Below are 23357 nucleotides of genomic sequence, written 5' to 3' on the forward strand. Positions count from 1 at the left end.
CCTAGCCTGCCAAGTACAGTTCCAGCTTACATCTGCTGTCCCAGTGTCCCTCTGGAACTGCTTAGAGATACTTTGCTTTCAAGAAAATCCCAGTTTGCATGATAGGTTTTACAGTTACTCGAATTAAATGATCACGCCCTTACCAGACTTTCTGAGGTAGAAACGTAACAATCACTCTCTCCTTTTCCGTCCCTCCCTCCTTCTCTCCTTCCCCTTTCTCTCTGTCTTCCTCTCTTTCCTTTCTTAGGATGGCTTTTGTGAGGGGCCTTGCACTTTTAGCCTTAAAGCAGCACAATATGTGAAAATGCTTCTTGAAGCCAAAGGTCACTGGGAAGTAATTGTTCTGTTTTTACAGCCTCAACTCAAATCGGGAGCTCCTCTGTTGCATTCTGCCACGGGATCCACTTATGGCAATTCCACACCTCTCCAAAATAATACTGTCTTTTCAAGAACGTCCACGGTCTTATTAAATGAAGTGACGTAATCCTTTGTTTATCTCCCCTATGTTGCCCATGCTCTCACTTTCTGTTGTTCTTCTGATGGAGTATCCAGAGTCCCAACGAACGGGGATGTGAGATATCATGCTCGTTGCCTAGGGGAAGGATGATGAGTGTGGTTTGGAAGAATGTCAAGGTGGCTGCACCACTCCCTCCACGTAGCAGCTGTCATAGTGAAGGATGATGGCTTTAGAAGGGACCGTGACGTCTGACAGCGAGGGGGGACACAAAACAGGCTGCTGTCGCTCAGACACCGACCTGACATATTCTCAGACACGTTACGTACGTGCTCTTGGGGTAGTAAGTATCATAGGTGTTCTTACAAAGAGAAGCACCGATGGGGACCATGGCGTGGAGGAAACATGAGGTGTACGTGTGCAACGTGGCTGGAAGCGTGGCTGACCCACCAGTATTTCTCCAGGGGAGATTTGGAGGAGTCCATTCTTTGTTATGCAGGACTGCTCCACACTTCACAGGACTGTCCTAACCTGACTTCTTCCAACTCTAGGTGGCAGTCCCAGTTGCAGTGAGAACCCCAGATTCGCTGGCATATTTTCAGACAGTTTCCAGGTACCCAGCGGATGTCTGATCACCGTCAGAGGGGGCTACTGGGTATCTTAAAAGTTCATATGTCTTGTAGACGAAGAGAAGCTTGAGAAACACAGGGCTTAGAAAACAGTGCTAGTGAAGCCAGCCTTCCCAGGGCCCAGAAGAAGTTGCTCAGCTCTGCTGGAAAAAGCACTCTCATCTACAGCCTCTGAAAGTTAACCCCAGAATGGCTCTCACAGACACTTGACATTGGAACAAGGGCATCCATGTGAGAGTGTAGGCAGCAAAGCACAGCCCATCAATACCTGGGAAAAACAACTCAAGGTCAGTATCCCAGTAACATCATTTGATTGTTGATGCTGCTTAGACAGAGTCAATAAACTCGACAGCCAGAATTCAAGGAACTTTCCTGACGGTGGAGGTTGAGTAATGTGCAGTTTCAGAATTATTTCCAAAATTCTTAAATGCCCAGCGCCTTTTTTGTCTTCCCATTCCGTCTTTAGTCTATCCACCGCATTCCGTTTAACAAATTCTTAATACCAGAGCACAGGAATTTTCCTAAGACTCAATTTTACTTCATGGAAAAGCTTTTCTTTTTCTTTTTCATGCAATGAGAATTAGTGATTATTGAAGAATCTTAGAAACGGTTGGCTTTTACATATCAATATCCTCTTCTTGATCTATCACTTACCAGTACTTTGAACAGGAGCCGGAACGCCTTTAGAATTGATTTATTTCACCTGCATAGATGACGGGCTCCCAGATTTCTCACACTGCATACTTTTCTGTGTCCTTTCCCCTAGGTTCATGCCTTGAGGTCCGTTTAATGAAAGCAGCTGAGTGGCTGCTAATTAAAGTTGGAAAAAAGAGAGGACAGTGCAAAATGTAGGCCTTGTCTTCAGGTTAAGAATCAGATGAATAGCAAAGGAATGCCTCCTTCCCATGTCTGTAATTCCAGGAGTGACCAAACTGGTTTTACAATCCATGTGAATTGATTCTGTGTGTATGGTAAGGGTGAAGGGGTTGTTGAGACCAGTTTACTTGGAGTCCTTTGAGTGTTTTTTGCTTTATGAATAGTCTTACTCCTTTTCTTATGGGAACAGAAATTGTGCGCAGTAGACTTCATTAAAGTGAATGCTCATATCCAAATTGAAGCCGGATCTGTTGGTCGAACTCTAGCCGAGCACCTATGAAGCCGGGTTTCCACCTCTTCATATTCAGGGAGTCTGATTTTTTCAGCTGCTGCTTTTTTTCTTCATGCTACTTTTACCCAGTTGGCCTTTCTTTTGATATGGCTGATAGTACGAGTTAGAACTTCTCAGGCTGACATGTGTTTCTTATTTCAAAGTTCTGTTCTAAAACTTCTCCCTTTGCATGCATGCTATAGAAGGTTTGTTTGAAAACTTTGGGAAGGTTCTAAATCAGTAGAGTCCAGCATTTCACTAAAAGTGAGGACATTTGGGGAGGTAAATTGACCACAGAATGCGAAAGGTCAGTTCCCTAAAAAAATGTTCTGATACAGCCTCTTAGAAAAAGAAGAAGAAAAACCAGTTTTCAGTACAGAATCATATTTAGTAAAATCTCGTCCTCAACCGCAACCGATGAAATGTGCACAAACAGGAAATCTGCACCGGGTCATTTTAGCTGATGCACTTGGTATATGATGCAGGAGGATTGGATTTGTTTAAAGATGAATCGCAAAGCGCGCGGATGATAGTTAAGCAACTATAAGGTATAACATAACTACACGGTTAGTTGTCTTTTGGCTAAATGTGTGCTTCCAAGGTCTGCAGTGTTTCGCTGTTCCGTTCAGAGCAACGCCAGCTCGGGGCGGCTCGTGCCCGCACCAGGTCATGCTAAATCCAGGTCAGTATCTGAGGGAATCCGTTTGCTTTGCTGGTGGATTTTCTATGCATAATTTATACACGTTCAATTCTTTCCAGTGTCAGACCAAGCATATTTATGTTACAATGTATTCTTTTTTATTGTAATTTGGGACAAGTGTCAATTCCTTCTAGTGAAGCAGTGGGGACAGAAAGAGATTACTTTGGCTAAACCCGTACTTGGGTATGTTTTTCTCCCTCTTTCGAGAAGACGGTTATTACGAGACGGTTATTACGAGAAATTCAATATTATTCATTATCTGGTTAGTTCACGAGATCAAGATGGTGGTGCGAGGTGCAGAAAGGTGGGGAAAGTTAGGGAGTTAAAAACAGGTTGATGGAGCTGTTGAGAAAAAAAAAGAGTCAAATGAGGCCACTTATGTTTTAAATCAAGAATATGTTTTCAGTGAAAATATCCTCTAATGATTCACAGAAGAATGTTGTCAACTTTGACTACATCTGTGGAAAATCAAAATATAAGTAGTTATATAGCACAGAATCCTGGCAGGAGCCTATGCTGTGACATGAAACAAAGTTCCCATTAAATGATGATACTTTTGTATTTTTCTGGTTTTAAAAGTAGTTTCCTGACTTAAAACAATGTTAACACCATTTTTCTCCTCCACATTACATGGATAAATTGGCACATGCCTGTGTGATTTCCAGAGTAGTTTTCCTAAAATAGTTTTGATGGGAAGATAATTGTTTAATGTCAGTGTATCAAGTTCTGCTAGAGTATAAACAAATTAAATAAGAGAAAATAAGAGGAGGTTTTATATAATTACTGGGAAAACATGGAAGGAATAATTAGGCAGTTAGATCTGAAAAAATGAAGATAGTATTTCCAAATTTCATAATACTGAAATATTCATAAGGATTCCTTGCCTTATTCTCTGACGTAGCTTGATTTTTATGTTACTGAATTTGCACATCAGAATAGCAGCATATTTACCTATTTATTTCCAAGTGTTTTTTGTGTGTGTGTGTGTGTGCTTCTGTATCCTCTATTTAAAAGAGTTTCATATAAAAGTGAAACATACCTAGGACATGCTGTGTACGAAACAACATCTTTACTAAAATATAAACTGATCCAGATACTGGTTAGAAAACTCTGGGCAAGCCCCCTTGCGTAAACAGTCTGTGCTTTTATTTAGCAAAACCCATGAAAATAGACTCCGAGTTGGTGCCCTGAACATCATGTTGAAAACTCTGTTAGAGTGAAGTCAAAGGTAATAGTATAGTGTACAAAGTACTGTTTGTTCCCTTTCCTCGTGGCAGTGTTATTTTAAAAATACTTCGGAGATGCTCTAAGTTGTGATTTGGATCCAAACCCACCTCATTGTGCATGGGCCCCTTTCACGTTAAATTGTAGACTTTTTCTTACTCAGTGGGCATAAATTCGAATCGCTTCCAACCCCTTTGGGTAAGAGTGAAGAGAGAGAATTTGCAGTGGTTCCTATGGTCAGGTTTGGTTTTGGAATTAAACTGAGGGGCGCGGCTCGAGTTCCCCTACTTGGTTCTAACACCCTCTTAGAAAATAACATCAGAGCCAGCAGACTCTAGATGGTCGGAGTTCAAATGCCATTCCCTTCCCTACTAACAACTAAATTTCATATCCTCTTTTGCCCCAGAGAACCGGTTTCCTCTTCCGTTGTCATGAAGACTAAATTAGCTGGTACTGTGTTCAGGGGTCGACACGTGGTAAACATTCCACGGGAGGTGGCCGTTACCTTCCCAGTCTGCACAGCTCGCCCTGGGGACTTGTGACTTGACCTGATTGAAATGTGGCGGAATCCAGGACTCAGCCTACCTAGGAATAAGCGGCTCGGACTGAGGGTCTTTTCTTGCACGCGTCTCTCTAATGTCAGAAACTCAGAATTTGGACAGACACAAGCAGCCGCAGCGCCATGGTGTGTGTGGGGAGAATGGCAAGGACTATGGCTTTTGCTGACCTTTGAACTGTAACCACAGTGACGTAAGGGTGGGAGAGGGAAGAGCTGGGGGCTCCCCACTATCGCAGGATGACCTGCGCACATTCCCACTGGATGTGATAGGACTTGATGCTTTTGTTACAGGATTGTGGCCCCAAACATATTCTTTTCAAAATTATCCGTATGATTCTCGGGAGGGGGGGTGGGGATTATATTCTTGGGAGAGGGGATTGCATATGTGCATGGACATACCTGCACACAATACACACACATACACACACACTTCTTGTCTATACCATTGTACGTTTGTGGACCTAACATGCACACCTTCCGCAGATTGCATAATGACACAGAAGGACATCTAATGACAGTTCTTAAAACTTCTCCAAAATACCTTAGTAGGGAAAAGTACTTCAATACGTCTGTTGAGCTGTGGAGTGGCAGGCAGGCTCTTACGTTTCTTTATCATTGAATTTGTTGCTCATTATTTAGTAATTAGCGCTCTGAATATAATACTTGCCCTTTTTATTCCCTTCAGATTTCTCAAAGGGTAGCATTCATGAAATAACACAGTATTACAAAAACATTCCAAAGTGAGAATCTGGTTAAGTATCTGTAAGCTTAAATTCAGACTATCTAGGCATCAACACAGATATTGAAATATGTAGTGAAACAGTTCAGTCCATTTTTCCCTTTGCAAATTTGGGTTTGGTTTTTTTTGTTTGTTTGTTTGTTTGTTTTGCTTGTTTGTTTTGTTTTGCTTTTTTGTTTTTTGTGGGTTTTTTTTGAAAGAGGTGGATATTTATTTTTTAATGTTTTTTTTTTAATGTTTATTTTTGAGAGAGAGGGAGACAGAGCACGAGCAGGGGAGGGGCAGAGAGAGGGAGACACAGAATCTGAAGCAGCCTCCAGGCTCTGAGCTGTCAGCACAGAGCCCGACACGGGACTCGAACTCACAGACCCTGAGATCATGACCTGAGCTGAAGTCGGACAGTCAACTGACTGAGCCACCCAGGCGCCCCAGGTATCTTATTCTTACCAGACAGTGGAAACAGTTTCATTGGGATTGAACTCAACTGTATTTATTTTTTTTATCTTTATTTTTGAGAGAGAGAGAGAGAGAGAGAGAGAGAGAGAGAGAGAGAGAGAAGGGCAGGGAGAGAGGGAGGCACAGAATCCGAAGCAGGCTCCAGGCCCTGAGCTGTCAGCACAGAGCCCGACGCGGGGCTCGAACCCACAGACCGCGAGATCATGACCCGAGCCAAAGTCGGACACTCAACCAACTGAGCCACCCAGCCACTACAGATTTGTCTTCATGAAGCACTATGGGAATTTTTAACTGTAATTAAAAATCAAATGCTTGCCTCTTTGTCTGGTCTCGTGATTCAGGGAGCAGTGCAATAGAAAGTTAGAATTCAAAACCAAAAGATTCATAGAATGAGTCCATTTGAAAATAGAATAGGGGCGCCTGGGTGGCTCAGTCGGTTAAGCGTCCGACTTCGGCTCAGGTCATGATCTCGCAGTTTGTGAGTTTGAGCCCCGTGTCGGGCTCTGTGCTGACAGCTCAGAGCCTGGAGCCTGCTTCGGATTCTGTGTCTCCCTCTCCCTCTGCCCCTCCCCTGCTCACGCTCTGACTCTCTCTGTCTTTCAATAATAAATAAATGTTAAAAAAAAAAAAAAAAGAAAATAGAACAAAATGTCATGTTTACACAGAAATAAGAGGGAAGGTGGCAAGTGACAGGATCAATAGAATTAAGGAGGAGAATGGGCTGTAGAACTGTTAATTACTCGATCCCACTGTTAATTGTGAAAATACTACTATAAATAAATGCTGAGTGTTTGAGAAATGGCATTTGCAGTGGTGAAGCCTCTGGGCCCTGGAGACGCACAGGCTGGGGTGGGATTCCCACGCTTGGCATTTGCCCCACCGCCTGGGCCCTTCTTTTAACCTTCGGCTGCCTCCATTTCATCGCTTCTGTCCGGGGGATACTCACGGTGCCTGTCTTCGTGAGTCGTTGCAAGGATTAAATTAGTGAAACTGAAGCACTTAGCGCCACGTGCTATTTTTATTTTTTGTGTTGCTACTGTTGTGCTTACACGGAAGCATTAGTATTGCAGATGCCAAGTTGGAAAAACAAAAAAGCGTTAGGCCAAATAAGAATTGATGTGGTTTTCACGCACCTGAAAATAAACAGGGTTCTGGGACTCTAAAAACAGAAAAGAATAATACAAGATCCTTTCCGACCATCTTAATTTGTTTATACGTTAAAACGGGCCAGACGGAGAATGAAAACTATGATCCAGCTAGTTGCCTTCCTTTATTGATATTCTCCACAGGTTTTGTGCAACTCCGAAAAGGCTTAGCCTGGGCACTAGAGTTTTAGAGAGCATTGTCCTATAAAACGAATGCTGGTTCAGTTTTCCTCCAAAAGCCCTCTTTAACCGAAGGGAGGAAAATAAAGACTTCGTACTGGTATATTTAAGTCCAGGGTAGTATGTATATTTAGGGGTACAGTGTTCCACATGAAAATGATAATTTGTTGAAGGCGTTTATTAAGAAAGATGACATTTTAACTTCAAGAATTTTTTTCCCTCATATCAGATGTATGTATTTTTCACGATCGAGCTCATCTCCATCCAAATCCGAGTGATTATAGTCTGCTTTTTGGACCTTCATAATTTAGACTGTGTTTTATAAAGCAAGGAAGCTATGTCCATAACTCATACTTCAGAACTGGGAGAGAGCTTCTCCTATCGTGTATGCTTAATAAAAGTGTCTTGGGAAATTGAACTCTTGATGTCCTTGGACTGCTTCCTTTGTCCTCTTTTTCAGATTCAAAGCTAGCGTTGCCAAAAACAAAGATGGAGTCGATGGGAAGCATAAAGCACGTGGTCTCTTTTCTAACTGATGTTACATAGTTATGAGAGCGTAGCAGTTAAGATCCCTAATTGCTGAAGCAGTGAGTGACTTTATTCCATTAATTCATTCCCATCCATTTAGCCAGCAAAACACGAAGACCTGTCTTTGCCCAGGTCACCGTGCTTCTTCTGAAAACACAGTCTACAGTCTTGATGGGTCTCACATGTAGTGGTTCCTCATTCAGTGTGAAAAATCTATTTTTTCATATTATAAATGTAAAACTTTGTAGATTCTTTAGAATAAAAATGCATCCAGTCACACTGAATAAAACAAAACAAATCATCTATATTTCCAGCTCCTACTGTCCTCTAGTGATAAGAAACAATTCCAGTCGTTGGCTTGAATATTTAAGGCTTTTCCTAATATAAAATCCTTGAGACTAATAATTTGCTATGCATTGAATTAGTAGCGAACATAAGCCTAAAAGTAATAGGCAGCACTTTTCGCTTATTTTTGGAATGTAGTTCTGGTTGCATGTGGCCCTCCTTCATCAGGCACCTCGAAGTGGTTTGCTTATATCAAGCTTCCAGTCCCTTTGGCTCTTCATGTGAGGGAAGGAGAAATGGGAAACCCTGATTCCTTATTCACTTGATTCGACATCTACTATTCCATTTTATTTTAAAGCTCTCCGGGGTGCCTGGGTGGCTCAGTTGGTTAAGTGTCCAACTTCGGCTCAGGTCATGATCTCGTGGTCCGTGAGTTGGAGCCCCGCGTCGGGCTCTGTGCCGACAGCCCAGAGCCTGGAGCCTGTTTCGGATTCTGTGTCTCCCTCTCTCTCTGACCCTCCCCCGTTCATGCTCTGTCTCTCTCTGCCTCAAAAAAATAAATAAAGGTTAAAAAAAAGTTTTAAATGAATAAATAAATATAATGTGTGTAGATAGATAGATAGATAGATAGATAGATAGATAGATAGATATAAACTCTTCTCTGATAGTACCTGCTCACTCATGTTTTGTTGCCTTTAGTTATGCTATTCTTTCCGTTTGAACACAGTCCCTTGGTCTTTCTTATGTTACAGATAACTCTTGCCTTGTAGGACCCAGTTCCAGAGAACCATTTCCCAGTGCCGTAGATTCAAAGTGCCTTTCCTATCCATCCCTGTGTTCCCTAGCCTCACCACTGCCATGGCCTTAACACATCATGCTAGAATATTACCTGACTCCCTGCCGCCCTAACTGGACTTTGGTTAGTAGGGACTGTGGTTTTTGTCGTCGTCGTCGTCGTCGTCGTCGTCATCATCGTTGTTTTTATCTTAGCCGTCTGCTGGCATCCGAAGTGGGTGTCATGAAGTATCCAGTGGATATGTGAAGGAGTGAATGGGTCAGCATCATTTTGGCAACCTCTTTTCTCCAATAAAAACCAGGATGGAATACACTTCTGAAAATCTAAATGGTTCTGACTGAATATAATGGTTTTCTGGGCGACAGAAAGCACCATTGATCTGATAAGGCCGCCTAGTAACGTATTTCTTCTTGCATTTGTCACAGTGAGGTGACTAATTTCCACAAGAATCCTAAAAACTCAGCCTCAAAATTGTGTATCCTATCGATGTATACATTGCAAATACTCTTCATCCATAAATTCAAAAATATTTATTGAATATGAGTAATGTGCCAGGCGCTATTTTAGATAGGGGTACAGCAGGGTAGAAAAGAGACTCAAGTTTCCCTTTTGGGGTTTACATTCTAGTAGCTTATTGTTTGCACAGCAAGATTAATACATAACATAGAGTGTATTATTGGTGTCAAATACTATGGGAAAAAAGGCAGGAAAAGAAGAGAAGGAATGTGTGGGGACAGGAGTTTGATAATCTAGAACTGTATGGCTAGGGAAGGCCTTAGGGCATGAGACAGAGGAAATGAGGTGGTTGGCCAAGCAGAGATCTGGGAGAAGAGTTACAGACAGAACTGCCTGTGCAAAGGGCCTGAGGTGAGAGTATGTTGTGCTTTAGAAACATTGTCTTCAGCTGGAGAGCAGTGAGAGTGGGAGAGAGGGGTAGGTGATATGATGGGGGATAGGGTGAAAAAGGAAAGCAGCTTACTCAAGGTTATTTTAGGGGTTTTACCTTTTGTTCTGAATGAGCTAGAAAGCAATTAGAAGGCTGGGAGCTGAGGATTGAACAATTTGGCTTTGTTTTTAACAGGATCACTTTGATTAAGCAGTGCTATAACTGTCTGTGATGGAAATGTGCTATAATCCGTGCTGTCCAGTATAGTCGCTACTAGTCAAGTATGGCTGTTGAATGCTTGAAATGTGGCTGGTGCAACTGAGCAAGTGAGTTTTTAACTTCAGCTCATTTCTATTTAAACAGCCACATGTAGCTAGTCCTTACTGTATCAGACAACATGGATACAGAGGAAAGACTAAAGGGAAACCTAATGTTGGTATCTATATCAAGTATTGCCTTGTATATATACTGTAGGTGGTTAAACTTCATTACTGTTTCCAAGTATTAATTTAACAGGTGGTGATTCAGCACTTAGTATGGGGCAGGCTCTGTCCTAGGTATTGTAAAGAATTACCCATCTGTTAGATGCTGTTCTTGCCCGAAAGAGGAGAGATAAGACACATATGAAAGTAGTGACACAAGATAGACTGTCATAAAGAAATGACTATTAGTTGGTCAGAGAAGGAGAGAATGAGTGAAGTCAGGACTTCCTGGAAGACACAGCATTAGCTACACCTGAGAGGTGTTCCATGCAAATTCCTGTGCCATGGCATGAATATGAGCATGCCTACAGGTATCTCATACTTTAGGATCTGTGAAATCAGCAGAAGGCTGGGAAGAAGGGTTTTGGTAGCTTTGGAAAGCCTTTGAAACAATGTATATTTTGTGAATTTTCTCTTCCTTAAAAATGTCCTAAGATTTCAGGATGTTCAATGCCTTAGTCTTCACAATTCACTGTTGTCCTCAGCTGAAAGCCAATATGCATCCGTTAGATTGCATAGCCTGGATGCATCAGACTGCATAGCCTGTACACATTGAAAGCTGTTAACAACTTGCGTAAAATCTGTTTTTATGCTTTAGCAAAATATATAATTTCCAGGTACACAACTATGATTTTTTTTTAATTCTAGAAAGCTTCCCATCAGAATTAAAATTAAATATATGATTATTTCACTCCTCTTATAATTTCCTGAACAGAATAAATTAGGAAGAAATGCAGAAAAATTTTAATAAGCTTCTTTATAATTACAGAGACAAGTGGCCTAGAGAAATAACATTATCTATAGCCTTGGTTTTTCCGGAAGTTGAAAGATAAATCACTTATTTGACATTGAAGTTTTACATGTATTATGTGTGTTTCTCTTTAGTAGATTTTGCATACAGCTATTGGCATAATATTTCAGTATATATATACATGGGTGTGTATATGTATATATATATACACACACCCATATATGTATATACACGTGTGTATGTATATATATATATATATATACACGCATATATATATGGGTGTGTGTATGTATATATATGCATATATATATGTGTGTGTATGTATGTATATGTATACACACACACATATATATATACGCGTGTATACACACACACACACATATGATACGATAGCTTTGAATTAGAAAGAAAGAAAAAAGTCTTTGCTGTCACTTTTTTTGTTAGGGAAAGGATTAATGAAAACTCTTAACTGTTAATTGTTTATATGCTTGTTCAGTGTTATCAGCCACAGGTTATCAACCTACACAGTCAAGATAACTGCATTTAGACATTTTTTAATTGAAAGAAAGCTATTCATCTCAAGAGGTTTATTTAGATCATTCTGCATATTTAGTCTTGTTGGGACTTTGTTAGTGTTTCTTAAACTAAGAGAGGACTGGACTAGATATTGCAGGGGGAGTACAGGGGGTAGAAAAAAAAATAGATCCCATAAAGATCCCATAAGCCCAAACTGTCACATCACCTGGACTTTTGTTCTTGCTCACTCCTTTCCTGCTCTACAAGCCTGCCTCCCCTGGCCCCTTCCATGGCGTCACATTACAGCACGCTTAACAGAAGCAGTTCACAGGGTGCCAGCTCCCCTGACTCTTGAGTAATCCCAAGACCCCCTGTGCCATGGATAAAATGCAATAATAAATCTTCTCAGCTCCAGTGATTTCAGTCTCCTGAATTCAATTAAGTTGAGCCTAGTAGGAATTTGTAAATCAAATAGTGAACTCTATGTAGATTCAAATTCAATTTAGGGCTCCTATGTTTGTTACTGATTTTCTTTTTCTGGAAAAAAAAAAGAAGGAAAGAAAAACACTGCTGCTGTTTTCCATTTTTCAGCTTCCTTGTAAAGGTATTTCTTATTGAAACCAAACTCCTATTCCTTGAATTCCTAGACCACTATCTATCATGCAATTCAAGTCTGTTTTCCAAATGGTAGAGTGCCAGAAATCAAAAGCTGCTTGTTTTGGGTGCCTGGTTTTCTCTAGCATTCTTTGGAGGATTTGAAGTAGGGGGAAGAAAAAAAAACTGACCTACATTAAGAGCTAAACATGGAAAGGGGATTAGGGCAAGCTTTAACTAATTTAATTATGCAAACCGTCGCAGAACTATAATGCATACCTTTATAGGCTTTCTTTTATTGTTGGTGCCACAGTTGGGTTTTGCTGAAGAGCGTTTGTTATGCTAACGATCTGCGGTTCTTAATTAGCACATCATGCGTTTTACCTTTAGGCCCTTTGTGTGACAATCAGACCATCCCTCTTCTGTTTTTTCTTGGCGGATGCCCACCTCGAGGTCTGGGTGAGGAGCAAGGTGACATACTCCGCCTCTGGGGGACGACAGCATCTGGCTCCTTGGCAGATGTCACGTACGGTTTTGTTAATGGGCTCAAGTTTGCTCGCAAGTCCTTTATGTGGTTACATTGCAGATGGACTGTCGGCATAGTCTTGTCCTCCTGAATGATTTGTGTGGGGGTGTAAAACAAACAAACAAACAAACAAACAAACAAACAAAAACCTTTGGTTTCTAGAATATACACATAAGACTGAGTGAATCTCAGCAGGAGAAAAATTTTTTTTTTAAATTGTTCTTACAGGGACAATCTGCTATCCAGTATGATGGCTCAGAATATAGATTCTAGAGCCAGACTGACTTAATGTGAAACCTAGATTTACTGCTTGCTAGCTGTGAGGCCTTGGAGAACTTACCTGACCTCTTAGTGCCTCAGTTTCCCCATCCAAATATAAGGTGATCAGAGCAGTGCCTATTCCTGTGTTTCTGTGAGGGTTAAAAGGGCTTACCCCCAAAGTGTTAGGGATAGTGCCTGGCATACAACGGGCACTCAGTAGTGTTGGTTATGGTGTGATGTCAGCCATGGTATTCTGAAGACTGGAAGGATGTTCTTGGTTGTGTTGATTAAATTGTTTTAACTGTCAAGTGGTTTAGGCTGTTTTTTTTATGTTTGATGGGGCTCATGGAAATGTGTGGTTATTTTTGTGGAGATTAACTTCAGTTCCTTTGTAAGTAGTGAATAAAGAGTTCACCTTCCACCAACCGGACTTTGATCTTGCAAAACTCCTGTGCCAGTCTGGATTTTATTATTATAAGTGAAAATGAAGTTGGTGAATCAGTGGTCCTTGGGTCCTGGGTCTGCAGCTGCCATGTTACATGGAAAAGACGTGGGCCCTGATGAGCCTTTTGAGGTTGGATTGGCAAAATTATTTGGAAGCGTCTGTTGCTCCCCACCAAAATTAAGCCTTGAAATTTATGCTCATTTCTTCCAAGGTGATCTTAATGGACTTTTTAAAAAAAGATAATGGGGACTGTTAAGCTTTTGAAACACTTCAAATACAACTACGACCAATGGATGTCTGTTAAAAGTTTAACGTGGCAGATTTACTATCATTTGCAAAACCAGACCATGCATGACCTTAGTGTCCTATGTGCTATCAATATCTGTCGATTGAATCTATTTCAATAGTTTAGTGAGATGATAGTGGTATATACTAGAACTTGCCTAAGCGAACAGAAAAATTAACATCCTAGAAAGCTTCCCATTGAATGTGATAGGAGTAAAATGTTCATGCAAAAGATACTTCTAAAATATAAGAATGTGTTATTGGTGTTTCTGAAATATAAATTACATGCTGCTTTTTCTCCAAGTCTGACTTGAATTTTAGAACGAACATCAGTGTATGAGGATTGGAGAGAGATAATACACATTTTGAGAAAGGATTTTTTAAGTTGGTGTGTAAATCCGGCTTCTTTAAGGACATTAGATAATTAGTATTCAGGTCACACATCTTCAAAAATTTACCACCAATCATAAAAATCAGCAGTTTCTTCCAAAAGGTTACAATTTGACTATTGGAGCTCCTTCTAAGAAAAAAATTCTGGCTTTTTGTTGAACTAAGTTCTTAATTTCTTCTATCAATCATGAGCCTTCCTTTTCCCCTTGAAGGCTCCCTACTCTCTTAAGCAGCCCTGAAGGTCCCTCCTGTTGACCTGGCTTTCCTCCCCTCCTGTGGGCTCCCTGCAGTCCACTTCAAACAGGGCTCAGGTTCCCCAGTGGGCCAGTTAAATGATTACCCCCAGGTGTTGATTCACCCTTGGCATTGTTGGATTTTACCTCCTTCAACCTTGAGTCATGGGGCAAGGGGAAGGGAGTTGGAAGAAGATCAAAGTAGAAGGCCTCTAGTTGGAGCATTAGAGGTGGGATTGAGGCCTCAGCCCCATCCTTAGCTCCTCCCTGCCCTACCCCCACCACCCCTTGGACCTTCTGCCCTCCTGAGCCTAATGGGAAGATGGAGGAAAATGTGTGGTTAAACCATAAAGCAGTTAGCAGTGAGTGCTTTTACTTTTGAATACACACAGCAAAAAGTTTAATGCCGCATGATGTGTATTTAACTGTATAAAACAATTATGGAAATAGAGGATAACAGATGAGGGCTTGATGTCTGATTCAGTGAATTTTCTCCGTCAGGTGTTAAGGGGGGCAAGTTAACATAAGTAAAAATACACCCTACCCTCAGGCAGTTCAGAGTCAAACAGTTAATGCAATTGTTGGGAAACAGAACACAGTTGTTTCCTGTGTTGTTACAAAAACGTAAAACTTTATGAGAAAAGCAAACAAAAATGCAAAACAGGCATGGTATTTTTCTCCATAATCAATAAAATATTGCATACTTTTTTAAAGAAAATGTAGGAAATCTAGAATTTATTAGAACAAAAATCATTCTACCAGACGTAACCACGCTTTGGTTCCCATTTTTGGATGGCTATTTGCAATAATATTGGATATTCACTTTTTCTGTCTTGCTTTTTAAAAACCTTTATATTATGGACATTTCACTATGTAATTGAAAATTATTTGCATAATTATCACATCACAGGATATAACAGTTTATGTAGTCATGTCCCCGTTTGGGGACATTTCTATTCCTTTCAAAGTTTCCCCTCTTATAAATAATTCATTGAATATATTTATGCATAAGCCTTCTCATATTTCTGATTTTCTTAAAATGAACTTCTAGAAATGGAATTCTTGGTCAAAGGTCATGCATATTTTAAAGCTCTTGAAACATTTTGCCAGATAGCTTTCCACCAAGCTTATGCCATTTTAAAGTCAAACCAGAGGGCATAGGAGCCTTGTCTCCTGCTTGCCAGCACTGAGGAGTGCTGTGTGTGTGTGTGTGTGTGTGTGTGTGTGTGTGTGTGTGTGGTTTTGTTTTTTTGATTTTTTGACTTGGAACATCATAGTTTAATAGTGTCTGGTTTTTACTTTGTGTTAGTGGCACTGTGTGTGCTATCGATACTTTTGTTGTGTGTCTGGCTTCTTTTGCTTACCTTCTTTTGTCGAATTCACCCATATTTCCATGTTGTATATTTTAACCTCCGTTGATGCTTTCACACTCCATCCATTCTGTGAAGTGACTCTAATGTTGTGTGAGACTTCATGAAGGCACCTAGCCTTTTGACCCAATCTGTCACCTCCGAATGATCTTCACCACCTGTCTGGCTCTGGCATAAGGCTCATGGCTCACCTTTTCAACTGGTGGCCTGCCAGTAGTCTTACTTTCCTATCCCTTTTTCTCTTTATCACACCCTTTAGCAAAATCAAGACTGCCTGTCTTCTCTGCTCATGCACTCACGGCTTCTTAGTATTTAAGACTTAGTATTAGCTAGACCACAGGCTAAGAGAGAAATCTGGAAGCGCCCGAATTAAATAAGGTAGATGTTCTTCTCGTACATAACACTGCAGAGGTCAGTGGTGACCCACGGCGAATGGCTGGTTCCGCTTTCCTCTTCACTTGACAGGCATTGGTGGGCCCACAGTGGTTGCTCTACGTCTTGCATTCTCCCAGCAGCTGGAAGGGTTAAGGATAAGGAGGACAAACACAACTGGAAAGACACGTGTCTCTTAAACTCACTCTTTTTAGAGAGAACGCATTAGTGGGTACAAATCTACGTGTAAGAAAGGTTATGAAATGCAGGATTATGACGGGGTGGCCACATTTGTTAGGAAGGAAGAAGAGAATCCCCAAATACTGAGGAACAACTATACGTATGCCAGAAACTTCTACCAATTCATGCTTGGTTTTCAACGAGGCCTTCAAACTTGCCTGGTAATATTCCAAGTTTCATTAATAACTCTATCATTTCTGGTAGTATTTATTTGAAACTTGCTTTACTCTGCTGAAGCTTACTCCATTTTCCCGTCCTGTTCCCTCATGTGTAGAGCCTCAAAGACAAAAAAACTACAGGCCAGGGATTTCCTTTACTTCTCTCTTATCTGTATCTGCATACATCTTTCTTTGCCTCTTACCCTTATTCTGACACGAAGTGCTACCATCCTGTCAAAGGCCAATTCTTTCTGCATATGTTCAGGATTCCCCGCCATGTTAGAGGTTATCAGTAACTTCTGGTGCTAGTCCGGTACACTTTTTAACGATCCTGAGACCATACCCTCCTTTCTTTTCTGTTGTCTTTTGTATTCCCCTTTTATGCCTATCCCTTAAGTAATGATCCTTTCCAAGATCCTGTCATGTTTATCTTCTCACTGGCGTTGTATGCGGCAACCTATTTCTTTTTAATTTTTTTTTTTTTTTTTTTTTAGCGTTTATTTTTGAGACAGAGAGAGACAAAGCATGAACGGGGGAGGGTCAGAGAGAGGGAGACACAGAATCTGAAACAGGCTCCAGGCTCTGAGCTGTCAGCACAGAGCCCGACGCGGGGCTCAAACTCACGGACCGCGAGATCATGACCTGGGCCGAAGTCGGCCACTTAACCGACTGAGCCACCCAGGCGCCCCAGTGGCAACCTATTTCATACGCAGAGCGTGAACACAACGTGTATGCAGATGAACCTCAAATCTGTCTCCAACACAGGCCTCTCCTTCAGCCTTTCTGTTGACTGCCGGATATCTCTCCTTGCATGTCCCTTGGACACCTTCATCCTGCCATGTCAAAACTTGAACTCACGTGCATCCCCAGAATTTCTCTCTCCTTTCTATCTCTGTGACTCATGCCTTTTCTGTCACAGACATTTGGATGTCCATCCCCGATGCTTTTCTCATGCTCTCCCCTCATATTTAGTCAATGATAATTTATTAGAAAAATCTACCTCCCTAGAGTTTTTAGAATCTATCGAGTTTTGATCTCTACTATGATTACCCTAGTTCATACCTATTACCTGTCACCTAAATAGCAGAATCTCCTAATCATTTCCACGCATCTGGTTTTCTCCTCTAGTCTACTTTCCACATGTTAGCAAGAATGATGTATGCAAAATACAAATAAAAGTAAGTAATTTCCTATTTAAACCATAGGTGATTCCCTACTGCCTGCAGTACGAATCCCGTTTTCTTAGCCAGACGCGTAGGGCCCTTCAGGATCTGAAGCCTGCTGACCTCTGCACCACCTTCTCCATTCCTTACCCCCTTGTATGTCTCTGCTCTTATGCTCATTCCCATGTTTGGGCTTCTACATGTGTTCCCACTCTGCTTGGATTACCCTCCTTTCCTTTGTTTAGCTTTTATTTAGATGTTAGAGTATAGCTTATGGTTTTCTCTGCTTAAGAACCTTTCTCTGATCTGTTTCCTCCAGGGCTGGTGGAAGTCCTTCTCAGATTTTCCCAAATGATTATGTGGCCTTCTCGTAAAGAACTTAGAAAACTATACTGTGATTTTTCGTTTATTTCATCTGTGTGCCTACTAGACTTTGAGCTTCTGGAGGACAGAAACTCTTATTCCCCACCCCACCCCCCACCCCCCACCTGTGGATGGTATTAAAACTGTTTAACACGAGACGTAACGTTGGGACAGGCCCAACGAAAAGGAGGCCAGGCCCCTTTTGTGCCAGGCTGTGTCTCCTCAATTCGCTGGGCTCCACCTGGGTTTCTCTGTACCATGGCTTAGAAATTTTCTCTAGAGACTAAGCTGGAGGCCTCACCTCCATCTCTCTGGGACCACTGTTCTGTGCTGCCTGATGCTCAGTGTCTTGAGAACGATTGCATCATATATCTTGTTTGTTAAGTTGTTTTAGGTGAGAGGGTAAACGAGTTCCCAGGTACTCTGTGTTGACTAAAAGCAGAAGTTTTAGCATGTGTTGTACCTATTTGAGGTGGAGTATGTGGGGGATGTGAGTGAAGGACTTATTAATTAATAAATTGGGCTTTGGGTAGAATGTCAACATAACCTAGGACAAGTAATGCACTATGTGTATTGTATATTCCATTGTCATTAATAAGCAAAGCTACACATGTATGGGCATTTCCACCCCTGTATTTTTGCATTAAGAACAATTGGACTTTTGCATTGATAATAAAGGCCCCAAATCTGACTACTCTAGCTTCCTGGTAAAAAAAAAAAAAAAAAAAAAAAAAAGTAGTAGAACCACATCCCTTTTTTTTTTTTAATTTTTTTTATTGTTTATTGTTTTTGAGAGGGAGAGAGACTGAGAGCAAGCAGGGAAGGGGCAGAGAGAGAGGGAGACACAGAATCAGAAGCAGGCTCCAGGCTCTGAGAGCTCAGGACAGAGCCTGACGCGGGGCTCGAACCCACAGACCGCGAGATCATGACCTGAGCTGCAGTCGACCACCCAACTGACTGAGCCCCCCAGGCGCCCCAAAACCACATTCCTTGAGGTGAAACTGTGTTTTCTCTTTATGTCCCTCTGCACCTAAAATACCATGGCTCCCACATGAACGGAAGAGTAGGGCAAAGCACCATCTCCCTATAGCATCCTACCTAATTTCACAGAAATGAGTGGCTAGAGAGAGGCCAGTTCCCTCTGGAGGTATGCCACGTGGGTGCGTGGATAGGTTTGGGTGCGTGCTAAATACACACTGCGCATGTGCAGCAGGGTAAAGCAATGGGTTGATAAAACAGCTTGTTGCTACTGTTTCTCTCCTGGTAATTATTGATTTGGGACAGTTGTCTTGACTATCAGCTTTTGTAATGATGTTTTTGATGTATCATTTGAATATGAAATGTAAAATTAAGAATATTACAGAGATCGTTTAGATCAGATTTACTCAGCTTCTAGAGGGGGAGCCGAAGGCCAGAGAAGTTAAGGAATTGGCCCCATATTTGGGTTAAGGTTGAAGCAGAACCAAGACTCAACCGTAATTTCTTGGCTCACACTTTTTTCTCTCTCTGCTGCACCCTGCAAACTAAACAGGGGAAGGAAAATCATCTTTGAGGAAGGTGGGTCTGTTGGTAGAACAGCAGTTCATGTTGAAGCAAGCAGGTCTGGACAGTACTGTGGTGATTCAGACCTGAGACAGAGGGGGCCTGGACTAGGTTGGAGTAAGTGGGAACAAGAGAGTAAAAGGTGAATATGAGGGGCGCCTGGGTGGCTCAGTCGGTTAAGCGTCCGACCTCAGCTCAGGTCACGATCTCGCGGTCCGTGAGTTCGAGCCCCGCGTCGGGCTCTGGGCTGATGGCTCAGAGCCCGGAGCCTGCTTCCGATTCTGTGTCTCCCTCTCTCTCTGCCCTCCCCCGTTCATGTTCTGTCTCTCTCTGTCTCAAAAATAAATTTAAAAAAGTAAAAAAAAATTTTTTTAATTAAAAAGAAATAAATTAATTTTAAAAAGGTGAATATGAGACTGTTGTCAAGATTAACTCATTGGGCTTGTGATGAGTTGGTTAATTCATAGAATTTGCATAGGATAGACAGAATATATAGGTCGCAGAATGTTGAATGAATAAGGGTATGTGTATGTGTGTGAGTGTGTATATGTATGTACGTGTATATATATGAATATGTATATATGTGTGCGTACATATACATATGTACACATGTACATATACATACACAGAGCCCTTGTGCATATCACAGATACACTCCATATTGGACATTCATAATCAGGCATGTTATTCGCATAAAATACAAAAGAACAACCAAAAAATGATCTGTTCCTTTCATCTTTATAACATTCTGAGTTACTATCCCCACTATACAGATAGAAATAAGGCTCTGGGAAGTTAAAGGTTGGCCTAAAATCACAGATTAGTGTGAGTTGCTGAGCTGGGATTTAAAGACATATTTCTTGAATTAAAATCTGGATCTTTTTACGGGAGCCTTTTTAATTATCTAGAACATGTAGAGAATATTTCTTTCTTTTTTTTTTTTCCTGTCATGGCTGGTATTTAAACCTGATATGTCATTCTATCCCTTTATTATATGTAGTGCATAGTCTTCCTGCTCAGAAAACATATACCCCAGCCCCTTGTCAATAATTTTCCAGATTTGTTTCTCCTTCACTGCTTTTCTCTGCATTTGACAACTAACCCCGTGTTGCTTAAAGATACACTGCTGCATTGTCACATTAGTTTTGCTTGTGGCCTGTAGTCTTCCTACGTAAGCTTTGTTTCCCTCAGCAGTTGGAGAAAGCAATACGCCTTCTGAGCCTGTGTGCTACCTGGCAAAAATCTGTGGAGTCCACGTGGTGGTCGACCACATTCTTGGAGTTTGTTCAGAAGAGCTCGACTCTCCGGGGTGGTGCCTGAATAACAGCTTGCATTTTTCACAAAGTGGATATGACAGCTGTAACTGCCCTTTGGACTGTGTTATGTGTATGCTGGGCTGTTAGAAGGCTTGTAAATCTTTCTCCGTACAGTGCCCAGTGCAGCACCTTGTGTATACGAATAGCTCAAGAATATGTGTTGAGTGCATAATTAATGGCAGTTAATATTGTCATTATATTATAGGCTTCTATGCTGTAACATTTAACATCTATATACACCATATATATAAACGTGCACAAATGTAAACTCTCCATCCTTATGCTCAATATATTTAAACACATAACTGTTTCAGTTAACAGTAAACAGTGTAACAGTAAACAGTAAATTGTATGAAGTTTGACCCTGAGGTTTTGTTCAACACGAGTACTTTCTGTTTTAGAAGGTTAGCTGGGGAAATATTAGTACAGTAACAAAGATAACTCTATGAACAGATGAACCAAATAGATATAATCAGGGATGTGAAGATAAGTTTTATAAAGTTTACAGCTTGGCATTTTCAAGTTCGAATATTGAATGCGACTCTCTTTGATATATGAAAGTAGAGAAAACAGTGAAGTTAGAGCAACACGTTTTAATTTTTTTTTTTCAACGTTTATTTGTTTTTGGGACAGAGAGAGACAGAGCATGAACGGGGGAGGGGCAGAGAGAGAGGGAGACACAGAATCGGAAACAGGCTCCAGCCTCCGAGCCATCAGCCCAGGGCCTGACGCGGGGCTCGAACTCACGGACCGCGAGATCGTGACCTGGCTGAAGTCGGACGCTTAACCGACTGCGCCACCCAGGCGCCCCAAGCAACACGTTTTAAATTGACGGAAGACATTCTGCCGTGGCATGCTGTTCCTTTGAAAATGGAGTGATACGATTTTCTGCTTTCTCTCTCTCGTCTCTGGGCCACTGTCACACTCTCTAATCATATCCACTCCGCAGAACATGAGATGGACTCTCCCTCTTGGTATAGAGAGTAGATTATGCAATAGTATTTCAATATGCCTTTGTATTTCCTCAAATTCTTTCGTCCCTGATGTGGTTTCAATACGTGTAGACTTTGCACAGCCTGACAAATGGTGGAAAAGGGACAGAGACTGGGAGAAAGGTCCAGCAGCACAATTTCCGCTTGTGTAAACTCATGAACCGTATGTCATCCAGCTGTGTGCTGTGATGGGGCATGTGTCGCCCCGACATTGTTGGTCCCATACCAAAATGAAGTATTTAGTTTGCATGCAGATAATTCTCCCTTTGCAAACCATTTGTGCCTTCTCAAAGTTCCTCCTTTGGGATCTAACCCTTTCCTTCACAAGGTGTCAGCGGTCCTGTGTCTCAGGGCCCCTCAGGACACACCTGTACATCGTCACTGGGACTTCGTGATAGACGCTGCCTGGGATTTTCTTTTCACGTGTGATTCTCACCTTGTGTCTTCTTAATTAAAATGTAAATTCTTGCAGGAAAGAAATTCCAGCTTACAAAACCTGGTAACCCCTAAATGTGCCCCAGATGGAAGTAGATGGCAGGTAAATATTTGCGAGTGAACGAGATAATTTCATCCTGTATGAAAATGATCAGGCAGGTAAACCACGAGTACCGTTTCCTCCATGTGCACTCTTCTCGACGGGAAAAGGAGAGTCAAGCAAGCCAAAACATCATACTACCCAGACCCAAAGGATTTCCATGCCTTTAAAACGGGGTGCAATACACTCTAACGGTATATTGGCCCTGACGGTCTGAGTGGCCGTGATCTTGTTATGCAGTACAAACACCCAGCTTATCCATCTTGTATGTAGAGTGCCATGCATGGTGCCCAGCACACAGTGGGTGTCAAAGAAAGACGTTTACGAAAGACTGACCGAAATGTCTCATACCTGAAAACTCAGAAGAGATGTTCCATTTTATTACCCCTGCTCGAGGTCCTGTTAAGAGTCTTTGTGGGGGAAATAGTGTCCGTGTCAACACGGGAAGTACATTTCTGAGGTGACCTGCCAGAGTTGAGAAACGGTGAGGACGTGCTTAGGGAAGTGACTCTACACGATAACGTTCTCATGAGATCTGTAGTTCTAGTCTCTGGAGAATCACCCAAACAAACGACGACGACAAAGAACACCCATACCTTAAGAGGTAGAAATTTCCCATAATTTAAGAGACATTCTTTTGAAGGAAAGCTATAACCTTATGCGTCATTCATATTCATTAGTAAGCCCATGAACAATTATTCAGCCTCCCTGATGGGCAGAAGTGATAGCATGTTGATAAACATCCCAGTGTTATAGGTAAAGACTATCGAGAGAAGGGGGTACTTTGTAAATATAAGGTCTCTCGTTCTGATCATCATTTTTGCCATTATTATCAATAATGTCTCCCATTTGTTTGCAACTTAGTTGTTTTTTTTAACTTTAATAAGTTTTTAAATTTTAGTTCCAGTATAGTTAACATACAGTGTTATATCAGTTTCAGGTGTACAATATAGTGATTCGGCAATTCTATACATTACTCAGTGCTCATCGTGATAACCGTATCGTTAATTCCCATTGCCCATTCCCACCATCAACCTCCCCTCTGGTAACCATTAGTTTGGACTCTGTTTCTTGGTTTGTCTTTTTTTTTTTCCT

At 41.4% G+C, this 23357-nt stretch overlaps 1 protein-coding gene across 15 annotated transcripts in view; it reads left to right on the top strand.

The window, feature by feature from the left end:
• Positions 1-23357, top strand: part of EYA4 (EYA transcriptional coactivator and phosphatase 4) — a 279767-nt gene that overhangs the window by 158939 nt on the left and 97471 nt on the right. Inside the window, exon 1 of one of the 15 annotated variants that reach the window (XM_047859478.1) lies at positions 2665-2912. The exons of the other annotated variants lie outside the window; for them this stretch is intronic. The gene's annotated coding sequence lies outside the window, so the exon portion shown is untranslated. Of the gene's footprint in view, positions 1-2664; positions 2913-23357 lie in introns of those variants that run through there. 15 annotated transcript variants of the gene reach the window in all.

Source organism: Prionailurus viverrinus, chromosome B2 (assembly GCF_022837055.1).
Source record: "Prionailurus viverrinus isolate Anna chromosome B2, UM_Priviv_1.0, whole genome shotgun sequence".
Classification (NCBI taxonomy): domain Eukaryota; kingdom Metazoa; phylum Chordata; class Mammalia; order Carnivora; family Felidae; genus Prionailurus; species Prionailurus viverrinus.